Below are 14,903 nucleotides of genomic sequence, written 5' to 3'. Positions count from 1 at the left end.
TCGCCAGCAAAGAGAGACGACACCGGTTGAGGGTCCTTCTGCAGCAAGTTTATTGGAGATCTCCACACGTACACCAGTGGGGGAGGAAGGCCCCGACCCTCAGAGCGATACCCTTTTTATAGAGAAGACCCCTCACTTCTGACGTGTTGCTCGCCAGTTGGCTGTCCTCCAATCACCCCATGGGGGGCGATGCCGGGGCCCGCGCTCTGGAGGTTATTTATTACCTAGGGCAGCCGGACGTCGGCGCCATCTTTGCTCCATGTGCTCTGGCTCCCTACAGGTCTCAGAACACCAATGTATGATAAAATAGACTAAATTATGCTCTTCACACACTGTCCTAAAAACCCAAACTGCAGCTTCTGGAAACAGGACCAGTAGATTATATATCAGTTGACAAACTCTGTGGCCAATTAAAGGGAAAATGATAAAGAAAACGCATGACTTATTGCCTTGATAATTCAAAATTTAAACAAGTCAGAGAATGAATATCAGAGAAGGAACGTGCAGTTTATTCCTAATTATAAGCCTCCATAGAGACAATTCACGGTGCTTTCTGTTGCTGTTCACACAAGGGTGTCAGTGAGAGAATCCACAAAAACCACTAGGAGGGAAGTGTTCCGGATGACAGTTGAGATGAACAACGTGAGGTAGAGGTTTGATCTAATGTTGAGACACATCCCCAGAGTGGTCAGGACACCAAAGACATTGTGGTCTCAGTTGACATCAGGTCCCTGAACAGGAACTCATGGGAGCTCTTGGGAAACTTGATAAGCCTTCCTCTTAGCAACTTCCATTCCTTCTGAGGGCTTGTCTGAGGGGCAGAGAATTTTCAAAACAAAGATGAATCTCTTTAGACACTTCCTCTCAACAGGACTTAGCTTTCCACAAAGGAAAAACAAGAAGGAGGTAAGCTTATCAAGCACATTTCCAAAGCCATTTATGTGTTTTTGTCCTAAAACACATCCATGAACCTCACACTGTATACAAAGGAGTGAAACAAGAAAAGATACAAAGTCAGGGGCCAGTGAGATGGTTTTGTAGGTAGTGTTTGCTTTGCTCATTACCTACCTGTGTGGCAGCAAACTCACAACCTGGCAGGCAGAAAGCACTTCAAATTGCTGTCCTCACGATATTTTCATGTCTCATTTTCCTGGATCAGCAGAGTCAGAGGAAATGGGCATCCATCTTTAAGACATAGTGGTATTTCCTTCTGGATACATAATCAGTATAGAATATATGAATGAAATTTGGTGGTAAAGGCAGAAGATTCTGTCTTCTTTAGCATGTTCAGAGAACTGACTGTCTGGGACATTATTTGGATGATGGATCTCTTATACTCTACATTCCATCAAATTGTTTTCTTTATTTTTTTCTTCTTATATCTCCATTAATATAACTTATTTGGAATGAGTTCTCTTTTTTTTTTTTTGCTTTTGGGTCATACCCAGCAATACACAGGGGTTACTCCTGGCTCTTTACTCAGGAATTACTCCTGGTCGTACTGGGGGGACCATATGGGATGCTGAGAATCAAACCCAGGTCAGCCGCTGTGCCATTGCTCCAGGCTCTGGAATGATTTCTAAATGATACATTAATACAAGTATAACGTGATTTGGGGGCTTTGCAGATCTATTCCTGATGAGGATGGAAGTCAAGGCAGCCCTCCTCAGGAGAGTCTGGAGATGTCAGGGAATACTCATGTGTCAAAGTAAATCACAATGTCATTTTTCCAGAAATTTTGGCATTGCATTTCAAATATCTGGCATTTCTCACTTTTTAAAACTAAATTGTATTTCTTTGTATATGGAGTCACTATTAATTTTCATTATCTGTATATGTAAGAAGAAAGGCTATTTTTGTCTAGTGTTCATGCAGAATAAAATTATTATTAAAATCTATCTTTTATTGTTTGTAGGACATGTTTATATTTCTCACAGATAAGCAACCAGAAGGGAAATCTGGCTAATAAGAAAGAAGTTGCATATGGAACTCTAGGAGTAATTTCAATTGTCTTTCCTATATCTGATTGTTACATCTACTATATGGTGGTTCTATATTTGTTTGTTACATCTACTACATGGTGTCAGTGCTCTGGACTTTCTGTTTTCCATATGTTGCTCTCTTGTACCAAACCCCATTTCCTATGAATTAGGTACTCAAGATAAGAGAAACAAAAGTAATCCTATGGGACCTCATCATACTCAAAGATTTCTATACAGCTAAGGAAACATGGGCTGAAACTAATAGACACTAAATGAACAGGAAGACACATGTGCCTTCAACAACATCAGATACAGGTTTCCTATTTTAGATATATAAAGCACACAGATTAACAACAGAAAATAATGCAAAAGCCCTATCCAAAAGTCTGGAGAGAAAATGAAAGGCACTTCTTTGAAGGAGATAGACAGTGGTTGGGGATTCATTGAAAAATGAACTCATCTCCATGGCTGGTTCAACTACTTTAAGCCTAAGGAAAACAGTATGGACTTTTCTCAGAGAACTAAATACAGAGTTACCATGGGCAGAGGTGATATTACACTGGGATGTGAAATTAACCTAGGTGTCCAAGAGCAGATGAATGAATAATGAAAGTATGATAGATTATATATAGAGTTTATACACTGAAGCTGCAAGGAATGAAGATATCATGCATTTTGCCACAAATTGGATAGAACTGGAGTATACCATGTAAAGGAAGTGACAAATACTAGATGACATTAGTTATCTGTGGTCTTTAAAAAAATAACAGGAGGAGGGAATACCTGGTATCACAGAGGGGATACCCAGACTATCCTTGACCACTGAATACAGAAATGACAGGGACAGGAAAGGGAAAAAATGAGGGGGGATAAACCTAGAGGAATGGGACGGAACAGGAGATTGGTTCCAGGCTTTGAGCACATTGTTCGTACCAACATGGGATATGTGTATTTATTTACACTTCAGAGCCAACAGGACAGTAATTATGAAATCAAAACTCCAACAATCAAATTTAGAAAAGTGCCTGTCAATAACGCAGATTGGAAGATTGGAGAAAACATGGGAACAACAGTTGAGGAAGTCAGCACTGCCGGTGGGACTGCATTGAAGCACTGCATCCCTAATCTCTGCTAAGAATAACTGTGTGCATCATGGTACCATAATGTCTAATAAAATATAATAAAATAATAAAAATTAGTCACACACATATATGTATAATTTTATTTCTGTTAGGCTTAGTATTTTTCAAATACTCATCCCTCCATCAGTGCCCATTCTCCACCACCAATGTTTCCATTATCCCTCCGCCCACCCCCACACTTCCCATGTCCCCTTCCCTCCATGGAAGGCACGTTCCCTCTTACTTTCTCTGTCCTTCTGAGTGTTATATTTTGCAATACAGGTACCAAGCGACCATTATTATTATTCCATGGTCTACTTTCAGCATGCATCTACCATCCACTTCCTCCAACCATCATTTACTTAGTGCTCCTTTCTCCATCCCTTCTACCTTTTCCCCCAGAGCATGAGATCAGCTTCCAAGGGGGGGATAATAATCCTGACCCTGATTTCTACTGTCCTTAGGTGTTAGTCTCCAATTATGTTACTTTATATTCCATAAATGAGTGCAGTCATTCTATGTCTGTCCCTCTATTTCCAACTCATTTCACTTAGCATGATATTCTCCATGTTGATCCACTTATATGAAAATTTCATAACTTTATCTTTTCTAACAGCTGCATAGTATTTCATTGTGTAGATGTACCAAAGTTTCTTTAACCAATCATCTGTTCTTGGGTTTTTTCCAGATTCTGGCTATTGTAAATACAAGTGAAGATGTCACTTCTACTCTACTTTTTTGCATCTGTGGAGTATGTTTCCAGAAGTGGCATTGCTGGGTCAAGTGGGAGCTCAATTTCTAAGTTTTTGAAAAATGTCCATATTGTTTTCCAGTGGGCATTCCCACAATCAGTGAAGGAGAGTCCTCTTCTCTCCACTGCCACTCCCACACCAGTTGTTTTTCTTCTTTTGGATGTGTGCCAGGCTCTGTGGTGTGAGATAATATCTCATTGTTGTTTTGCTTCGCATCTCCCTGATGATTAGTGATGAAGAACAGTTTTTTATGTGCCTTTTGGCCATCCGGATTTCTTCTTTGATAGTTTCTGTTCATTTTATGGCCCTATTTTCTGACATTAGGCTTATTTTTAACCCTTTGGTCTGGGTGTGAGGAGCGATAGCACAGCAGGTAGGGCGTTTGCCTTGCACATGGCTGACCTGGGTTCGATTCCTTCCTCCATCCTTCTCAGAGAGGCTGGCAAGCTACAGAGAGTATCCCGCCCACATGGCAGAGCTTCACAGGCTACCCCAGGCGTATTTGAAATAGTAGCAACAAGTCTCACAATATAGATGTTACTGGTGACCCCTCGAGCAAATCTATGAACAAATGGATGGCAATGCTATAGTGCTACCATTATGTTTTCCATGCTACTTTCATACTACAGCCTAAGTCAAAGATTATGATGCATTTTCTTTATTTTTGCTCTCAGAACAATGCCAGAAACACAAAATTAGCTGTTCTTGAATGTGAGAGCCAAACTGATGCCATGACAGGCTGCAGCTAACATTAAGTCTCAACTAGGCCTCAGTTTCTGTTTCCCCAGAGCTGGACTGCAGTTTCTGGTAAACTCCCAGTTGAATAATTCACCTAGATTAGAAACTGGGCACTTGGATCTGTCTATTTATGAAGGGTTGCCACACCCTTGTTGGAAAGAACCCCAAACTGTTACTGGTACCTGTTGTTTAATTACTGACCACTGTTGGAATAGGGCAATGCTAAAAATAGACCAGTATATAAACGACTTCTTAACTGAACCCTGTATAAATTGCTTGTGAGTTGGAGTCTGGATCCGTGTTAAGATTCCACTGTATTTGATGATACTTGGACCCTGGCTCAAGCTAGTGCTGGTTCGAGCTAGTAATAAAGTTCCTTTGCTTTTGCATTTTCGTGTGTGGACTTGATCACTCCACAATTGGGGATCTGAAACTCAGACACAACATCTGGTACATGAGAAGGGAACCCCAGCAGTTCAGATCTCTCCACATACGATATAGCAACTTTATTCAGGTTTGCCTGATTTAGAAAAACCGGATTAACCAGATCTTTGTTCCCTAGAAAACCCGCAGGACGCTAGTCAGGAGGACTAGCAGAAGGGCTCGCTCTGGGAGACTGGCAGAGTGCCCAGGCAGACGTGCAGGAAAGTCCCTGGTTGGTAGTGTGGGAGATATCCCCACTACTCCTGAAAGGTCCCAAGACTGGAGGACTCCGTTTGGTAAGGAAACTCGGGGTGCCTGAATCTGAATCTGAATCTGGAGCGCGCATTGTCAAGAAGTCTTTTACGGATGTTGTGTATTTGTTGTTTGAGTGAGTGATATATTTTTGTGTTGTCTTTTTGTCCTGTTTCTAGTGAATCTTTTTGTCTTTGGCCCCCAATTCACCATCTAATCATGACTCAGGATCAATGGACCCTAGCTTCCCTTGTGACTGACCATTTCAGTTATTTCAGATCCAGGGGCAGCAACCTCTCGGTAGAGGTGAAGAGAGGTAAACTGATAACTCTTTGTTCTGCAGCCTTCAACATTAGCTGGCTAGTGAAAGGTATTTTTGCTCTGGGGACCATTCTGAAAAGTTAAAGGTAAAGTTTTCTGGCCAGGACCAGGACACCCAGACCAGACCTCTTACATCTTGGTCTGGCAGGAACTGGTTGAGAGACCCCTGCCTGGTTAAACAAAACAAAACAAAAAAACCCAAAAATAAACAAGAGTGTTTTGAGACAGTGCAAAGATAAAATCAGGCTACATCAAAACAAAGTTTTTTCATGCTTTCATAAACATTGACAGTCTATTTTCTAATGTTGCTATTTGAAAGTTTGGTGAGTACCAATGGCCTCTTTCTGTGTCTGAAAGCATGTTTGAATTGTGAAATTGTTAAAGTATCTGGTGTAAAAACTTTATGATTTGAAATAATTAAGAACCTTTAAAATTAAGTCAAAGTAGCTTTTCTTACATCTCATAAATAGATGGTTTGAGGGTTTTCTTATGCTGATATGTTGATGTATATTTGCATTTGCATTGGATTATTGGAATGTGAGTTGAAATTAATGTGGTACATAAGAAGAAGTTTAAAGAGTAATGGATTAAAAATGTGAGTTTCTAAAATTATAGAATTAGTTGCAAAATTCATACCCTACCAATATTTTATTTTTGAGATTGTTGGTAACCAAAATTTCAGGAGCTACTGAAACCAAGAATTGTGCCTTGATAAAAGTTAAAGATATTTACTTTTCTTGCTGAGGTTCCAGACCAGCTTTCTTGTACTAAAAAAAAAAAGTCACTTTTGAAATTCAAGCCGCTACAGGCTTTAGTGGTTTTTAAATATGAGGAAGTGTGTGACTTCCTCATGGCTATGAGCCGCCCAAGCCTATTTTTAAATGAGGAATAACTATCCCATTTTCTGTGAGATTTTTAATTTTTTATATCTGTTTCCCTAGAAATTGGAATTCTAAAGATAAAGTTTCTAGTGTAAAGTGAACTTTTACCAAGTAGATATTATGTTATAAGATCTTTGTTAGCATTGTAAACCTTCTGAATCACTGTCACTGTATCACTGTCATCCTGTTGTTAATCGATTGCTCGAGCGGGAGCCAGTAACGTCTCCATTAGTCCCTGTCGCATGCTAGTGTAGCCCAATGGCATCTGCTTATTCCAGAAACATGAAGACCACGGTGTTGTTACTGTTTTGCGCATATTGAAGACATCATGGGTGGCTTTACAGGCTCTCCCATACGGGCGGGATATCTTCGGTAGCTTGCCAGGCTCTCCGAGAGGGAAGGAGGCTTTGAGCTTATATAGCTGAGCTGGAGGTGACTTATGGGTGTGTCTCCCACATACATAACTTTTGGCTGTCTAAATTCTTGGTAAAATTGGCCCCAAGTTGTTGGGATCTGGCCAAATGCACAGCAGCAACTTTGGGGTACCTGGAAGTCTGAAGGCACCATCAGGCTGCTGATGCACTTGCCCCAAGGTACAGGTTGACCTGCTGGTGGCACCAGACCCTCGAAACCTTCTGAATATCTAAAAACAAAAACATAACACCAAAGTAATGCTTTTGAAAGAGTACTGCAGAGTATAGTTCACTTATGATAAACAAGATAGTGATTAGCAACTTCTTTACAAATTTCGTGGCAGATAAAGCCATAAAGAAAACTGTGAGCAAACTATTGTTATAAGAAATTCTTTAAATTATCTGCAGAATTGGTCTAGTTTCCTGACTCCTGTTATATGCTCTTAGATCATTAGAAATCAAGGTTTTCAACATGGAACTAAGTGAATTAGACATGATGTTGCTAAACTGTATATTCTGTTTCTACAGAACTCAATGCTTCTTCTGACTAGGACCCATAGCAAACAGGTATATCTCATTGTGAGTGAGGATGAAATATGTGCTTTTTTCTCCTCAGTGCCATGAAGCATTAAGGCACTATGCATGTTTGCATGAATGCAGACAAAAGCCTTTCCTCTGTGCAATAGGGTCTAACCCTGGTGCTGACAGGAAAACCAGCTGTGGCACCCCAAAAGTCCTTTTCCAGGGAAAGAGTCAGGGGACTGGTCTAAATGACAGGGACAGACCTTAAAGGCAGGCCTGCTTAAGGAAGGATTGGACATCGTCTGTGCCGTGGAAAATGAGGAAGCTGGAAATCTGCAATGACAGACTCAGCCCAGGCCCCACCCACAGTGTCAAATACTGAAGGCTGAAATATCTCCCAGTTCTAAAGAAGAGATGGGATGGATTCCTGACTGCCAGTACAGTTCTATGGAGGTTAGAGGTCATACCCATTTCAACCTGAAGGCTCTATATCTAGTTCATTGTGGGACCTGATCTTCACATCTAGGGTTGAGCCTGACATAGGCCTGATGTGAGGCAAAACACGGAATACCGTTATTGGGGTGTCTCCTGCTCTGTCTTTGACCAATCCACAGGACTTCTCAGTAAGTAACAGGGTACCCCAAATGGAGAGTTCTTCTATCTTGCTCTGCTGATGCAGAAGAACAAGTCAGGTTTGTTAAGCTGTCTGGCAAATGTAAGATGAAGGAGGAGAGAGAACCTTGTTTCTACAAGAATTAGATTCTAGTTCTACAAAGGTGATTGGATAATTGGGTAATTTAGTAAGTAAGCTGTGTTGTCTACAAAGAAACTTAATTTTGAACAGGTTTCCACCAGTCTGGCCAGAAAAGTGGAAGCCAAACCTTTACCAGGGGAGATCTTAGCCCAAAGGGCAGGATGAATTGCTTTCCTCCAGCCTGTCAATTGTCTAAGGTTCTGATAGTGGACATCTAAACTGGTTCTAAGTATTCATACTTAGTTAATACATATAGAGAGAACAGAGTTTTTTACCAGCTCTCAATTATTGTTACATCATGGGATTAATACCCCATTTAGAGAACATTTCCTCTAAGCTAGAACACTCTGCAGAAGAGGAAGAATGGGCATTGGAACAAGGTGTATCAGGGGAGCTGAAAATTACTGACATCTGGACTAATGCAGTGAAATGTTAGTGAAAGGAATGGACAGAGTAGTAAGAAGGAAGTAAATCAGAACTCTGCTTCCTGTGCTATTGATCATTAGTTCTGCTACCCTGAGCATTTGAGCATTTCTCATTTGTTATCTGTCTCCAAGGTTTGGTCCTTTTAAAGTAGCGTTCCTTAACCTAATTGATCTGATCTTTCAAATTCATTGCTTGGGGCTCATTAAAAATCAAGGTAGCTTGAGATTTCATCCCTTGTGCAGGCAGGGTTAGCGTCCCTGTGTCAGCAGGAAGCAGCTCAAGTGGATGGAACTTTGACCATTTTCTCTTTAAGAATTAAACGTGGTGAAATCTAGGGGAATCTGATGGAAATAGGTAGATTAAGGAAGCCCCCCTTGAAAATCCCAATTGCCCTGCTGTGAGTGTGAACCCCCTTTATGGAGGAATTCTCTTCATTTTGAAATGTTTTTGGGTCAGCTGCCATTATTCCAATTTAGCCTTGAGAAGGAAATGTAGGTCAGAATGTATGATCTCTCTCTTCTCCAGTCATTATTGACCTTTACAAATATCGAAGCCTAGCTCTATGTGGGGCTTGGAGCACACTGCCCCAGTGAACTCCTCGTCCACTCCTCAACTAAGGGGGAAAATGTATGACATTTATATGTCTTTATACATATTTTTAATGTCCCTACTTTGGTGATCCTTAACTTAACATCCATCAAAAATGTGTACATATGTGTCATCCCACACTGTTACCACAGCTGATAAAGAAATGTTTTGCACTCTTATTCTTTAGGAAGGAAAAATACAATTCTGAGTAATTTTAATTTGCATTTAAGTCATTGGAACCTGTGGTTCTGCATCATTTCTGGTTGTCCATACTTGGCTTATTTTGCAAATTACTCAATTTTACTTGAAATTATTACCATATTACTCACAAATAAATTTAAGACCCAACCCCCAAAAATTTTAATTTCCTGCCATATCCTAAAATCTTATTGGATAAAATTAATTCCTTGGTTCAGTTGACAAATTAAAGGAAATATATACATGTTCTTCAAATAGGTAATCATAGCAAATGAATTTAGATGCAAAAGTGAACCAAACTGCTGCTCTCCAGAAATAGAATCAGCAGATTATATATAAGTTGATATATTTCCGTAAATAATTGTAAGGAAAAATAGAAACTACATGACTTATTGCCATGATAACACACAATTTAAAGGAGACAGATGAGTCTCAGGTGAGGAAAGTGCATTTTATTCCTAATTATAAATCTTTACAGGGCCAGCTTACATTGCTTTCTGTTGCTGCCCAGGCACGTGGCTGTCAATGAGACAATCCACTAGAAATACTTGCAAGGAAGTGTACCACATAGGTATGGAGATGCACAGACTGAAATGGAGGTTTTATCAGATCTAATGTTGCGTCACTTCCCCAGAGAGGTCATGACACCAAAGACATTGTTTTCTCATTTGACAGCAGGTCTCTGAACAGACAAGAGCTCCTGCTAAACTTGATAAGCCTCCTTCTCACCAACTCCCACTCTGACAAAGGTGTCTTCTGTGCGGCAGAGAAGGGCTCAAAACGAAAGTGAATCTCTGCAAACTCTTCCTGTCAAGAGGAGTTAGCTTGCCACCAAAGGAAGAATGCAAAGCAGGTAAGTTTATCAAGCTTATTTCCAAAGCACTGCTGTGTTGGTTTTTTTTTTTTTTGGTTTTTGGGTCACACCCAGCGATGCACAAGGGTTACTCCTGGCTCTTCACTCAGGAATTACCCCTGGCGGTGCTCAGGGGACCATATGGGATGCTGGGATTAGAACCTGGGTCGGCCGCGTGCAAGGCAAACGCCCTACCCGCTGTGCTATTGCTCCAGCCCCCAGCACTGCTGTGTTTTGTCCTAAGTCACATACATCCATGAATATCAAACTGAAGCCATATGAGTATGGTAAGAAAAGACAGAAATTCAGATGCTAGGGAGAAAGGACAGCAGTTATGGTGTCTGCCTTGCCCACTGCTGACCTGTGTCACTACTAACTCACAGCCTGGCAGGGAGAAAGTATTTCAAGTTGCTGTCCTCACAATTTTTTGACATCTTATTTCCCTGGATGCACCAGATCACAGGAAATGGAAATCCTTCTGTGAGATAGAGATATTTTTCTTTGAAGCATAATCTATGGAGAATATGCAAATAGGATTTGTTGATGAAGGCAGAGTATTCTATCTTCTGAAGTATGCTTGTCAGATGATAGTTTCTGGGTTGTGTCTCTGTGTGATGGATTTCTTATTCACCACTGTCACTGTCTCTGTCACTGTGATCCCATTGCTTATAGGTTTGTTCGAGCGGGCACCAGTAACGTCTCCATTGTGAGACTTATTGTTACTCTTTTTGGCATATCAAATACGCCACGGGTAGCTTGCCAGACTGCCATGGGGGTGCGATACTCTTGGTAGCTTGCCATGGTCTCCGAGAGAGGCGGAGGAATCGAACACTGGTCAGCCTCGAGAAAGGCGAACGCCCTACCGCTGTGCTATCACTCCAGCACCTTATTCACCACATTCCATATAATTGTTTGCCTTATTTTTTTTTTTTTGCTTGTCATATCTCCTGTTGGAAGATAGCTCTAAATATGTTAGGCCTGATTTTGGTTCGTCCTTGCTCCCCTTGCCCAAGGAGCTTAGGTTTATCAGTCACACCCATCAAAGTGCTCCCGAGTCACTCCCATTCCTTTGTTTATCTGTAACCACTTCTACCAGTTTGTCTGCTCTTCCTCTAATCAAACTCTGTTAATTGGTAAGGTCAGAACTTCCTAGGACACTGAATATTATAACATTGCCTTTCTCTCCTCTTTATGCCTTTTGAATAATTTACTTTAAAGCTATGTCTTTTTTGTATAGACACAAGAAGACAATATTATGTTTTTATAACTTAAGACTTAATTGGCCTCGAATATTATTCCCTCCCAGGCATCTGCTTTCTCCACTTAAGCCTCAGTTGCCCTCAGTTCCTAGCACCCCAAAAAGCGGGGTCCTGATGAGGGACAGGAAGGATCCAGGGCAAGTGGTGAATTATGTGCTACCCTGGCATCGAGATGGGCCTGGCCAAAGTGCCTAATTCTTTACTATAAGTTAAGAGCTTGATCATAGACAAATGCTGTCATGATCCAAAAGTAATGATGAGACTAGGACCCTGCTAGGGATAGGAAAGACTGTTCTGGCCTGAGCACTGTAGTCTGAGATTGAGATGGCCCCAAGAGAGCAATTCTATAAGCTTTAATGCATCTCTTATTGTGTCCATACAAAATGATTAATATTATGAATTCTTATATGTTTGCTGGCTGAGGAGAAGAGAAACACATTCATGGGACTCCGCCCTTGGGTGGATCCTCCAGCTGAAAGAGAATTAAGTCTTAGGAGAAGCATCCCCTGAGGGAAAAGAACCTTACCCTATTGCTGACCACACCTAAGTGTATGCCCCAACCCCCTCATGCTGGGGAGATTTAACTAGGCTGTAAGAGTGGGTTGGGGGCCAGAATCACAGATCGAGAGAGAGAGAATGAAGTAGGATGGGGGAGAAAGAAGCAGGAGGAGAATCAGAGGAGAATGGAGATGGAAATGAAATAAACCGATGGAGCAACAGTTTGGCTTTCTTCCTTCCATCGCCTGCCCTTGACCTACGGCACACACAGCGATTCCGGGGTACCGAACGTGGGCGGTGAGACAGAGCCGCCCAGAGAGCCAGCGAGTGCGCGCGCCCCCCTCTGCTAGCTTTAGTTTTTTACAATCTCCATCTGTATAATTTATTTAAAATGATTTATCATCTCTCATTTCTTGCTATTATAAAAAATCATACCCAATACAAACACTCTTTTATTTAAAAATATGGTGGTAGTAAATATTTGTAATTATTTGTGTTTGTGATTTTGATTTTTGAAGAAAGAATAACAAATGTGGTTTAAATGAACTATAATAGCTAAAACTGACCTATAGCTAAAGTCTTGAAAACATGACTTCTCCCTTTAGCATGCTTCTCCCTTTTTCGCATATTTTGAATTTTAGGCAAGAATTGAAAAGTTAAAGAATTTAGGGGCTGGAGCGATAGCACAGCGGGTAGGGCGTTTGCCTTGCATGCGGCCAACCCAGGTTCGAATCCCAGCATCCCATATGGTCCCCTGAGCGCTGCCAGGAGTAATTCCTGAGTGTAGAACCAGGAGTAACACCTGTGCATCACCAGGTGTTACCCAAAAAGAAAAAAAAAAAAAGTTAAAGAATTTCATTAAAATTATGTGGTTTTCTGTGACATGTAGCCACCAACTATGGGAAGAAAGGAAAGGAAGAATGCAAGGTGTCAGTGCCTAACCTCTCCTCTGTTCAAAGGAGGTGCCCAGTGTGGACAGGGACCAATTGCTTGGTACCATGGAGAATCAGGCAGTTCTGCTCCCACACCCTCAGTAATATTTCTGTGGCGTACCTATAACCTGATTCTTCTCAGAATCTATCCCTTCAGAGACACTGAATGGAAACTCCTCTCATTATAAATGATGAGGCAGAAAACCTGGAATTCCTTAGGCGTGGCTTCTGGACCAAGGTCTATGTTGACCTACCCAGATCCCAACTCATTTATTCTCCATAATTTGTCTTCTTCTGTGTTAGTAAGGCTATTACAATAAATAGAGTGAACAATGCTACATGAGGAGATTATAAAAATGAGCATATTGTAAGCCACAACAAAATGAAAAGGTTTGAGTTTCTAAGATTTTTGTCAAAAGTCAAAAAGGACCTGCACTTATTACAATTGAAATTTGTGTTCAATGACATGTATGAATAGGACATGGGCCCCGATGGATGGAAATAGGTCTATACTTTACCTCCTCTTGTCTGCCCACCAAAACTGCAAGACCCGAGACATACTTGATGGTTTATTCATCATATCTAGGAAAATGTGTCTTCCTTTCACTGTGGGGATAGGGCAGAAGAGTGTCTTCCTATAATTTTAGTCTTTTGCTTGATAGAACAAAGGTTGTATTTTCTAGTAGCAAGTGAGTTGTGCCTTTGAGCATTGTTCTTGGAGGCCTCAATTAACATACAATTCATTGCTTGCTATGTGGATGGATCTTATATTATGTGAAGTTAGGAGAGAGGCAAATATATAGAATAATCTGTCTCATATAAAGAAATAATGTCAGGGATACAAATGCCCAAGACCAACAGAAACTGATAACTGGACTTCAGTACAAAAACATATAAAGCTGAGGAGATAAGGGAGGAAGAAGATGGAGGGGTAGGGACACTGAGTCAATGATGGAAGGAAGTGAAACTACTGTGCTTGTGTGATGCTGGAATGTTAAAATTTTCTTTAAATGTTAAACGCTTTCTCCTTGGTTTTTTTTTTACAAAGTATCATTAACCTTTGAAATTATATAACCCAGGCTATACAAAAAAAATCCCAAATCAATATATTCCTCCTGGGATCTGTAGAAGCGTTACTGCAATCTTTTTCTCACTTCTCTTTAGGTAGGTGCCATTCCACTCTACAAGTGGATCTGTAGATTTGGTAAAGGAAAAGTAACTGACTGAGACCTAGATATTCAGAACAGCACTATACCAATTGTATGCATGCAAACAGGTACCTACCTACCACTCAAACCCTTTGTGCTTCTATTTTCTTTACTCTATATAGAAATGATAGTATTTACTTAGCAGTTTCATTCTTTTTATATTATATTTGAATGGTCTCAATAACTTTGATATGAAGTTTAAGGGTTAATTTTATTGCTTTACATAGGTATCTCACTCACCACACCCACCTGCTGGATTTCAGTGTAATTCCATGACCAAAAAGGCTCTCTATTTCACGTTCCTGTCAGCCTCTCAGTGTCACAAATTTTGTTCTGTTAACTTAATGTTTTCTTAAAAAGACCCAGGGACAAAATCTGGACTAAACTGGAATGCCCCAAAAGTGATGAATGGTTAAAGAAACTTTAGTACATCTACACAATGCAATACTATGCAGCTGTTAGAAAAGATGAAGTTATGAAATTTGCATATAAGTGGATCAACATGGAAAGTATCATGTTGAGTGAAATGAGTCATAAAGAGACAGACATAGAAAGATCACACTCATATGTGGATTATAAAGTAGCAGGATGGGACACTAACACCCAAGAGTAGTAGAGATAAGAAGCAGGAGGTCTGCCCCACAGTTTGGAAACTGTCCTCACATGCTGGGGGAAAAGGCAGCAGAGACAGATAAGGGAACACTTAGTAGAGAATGTTGGGAGGACTCACTCGGGTTGAAAGCTGCATGCTGAAAGTGGACTATAGACCGAACATGATGGCC

This window comes from Sorex araneus, chromosome 6 (genome assembly GCF_027595985.1).
Source record: "Sorex araneus isolate mSorAra2 chromosome 6, mSorAra2.pri, whole genome shotgun sequence".
Taxonomy (NCBI): Eukaryota; Metazoa; Chordata; class Mammalia; order Eulipotyphla; family Soricidae; genus Sorex; species Sorex araneus.
The sequence above is the reverse complement of the archived record's forward strand: the minus strand, read 5'-3'. Positions refer to the sequence as shown.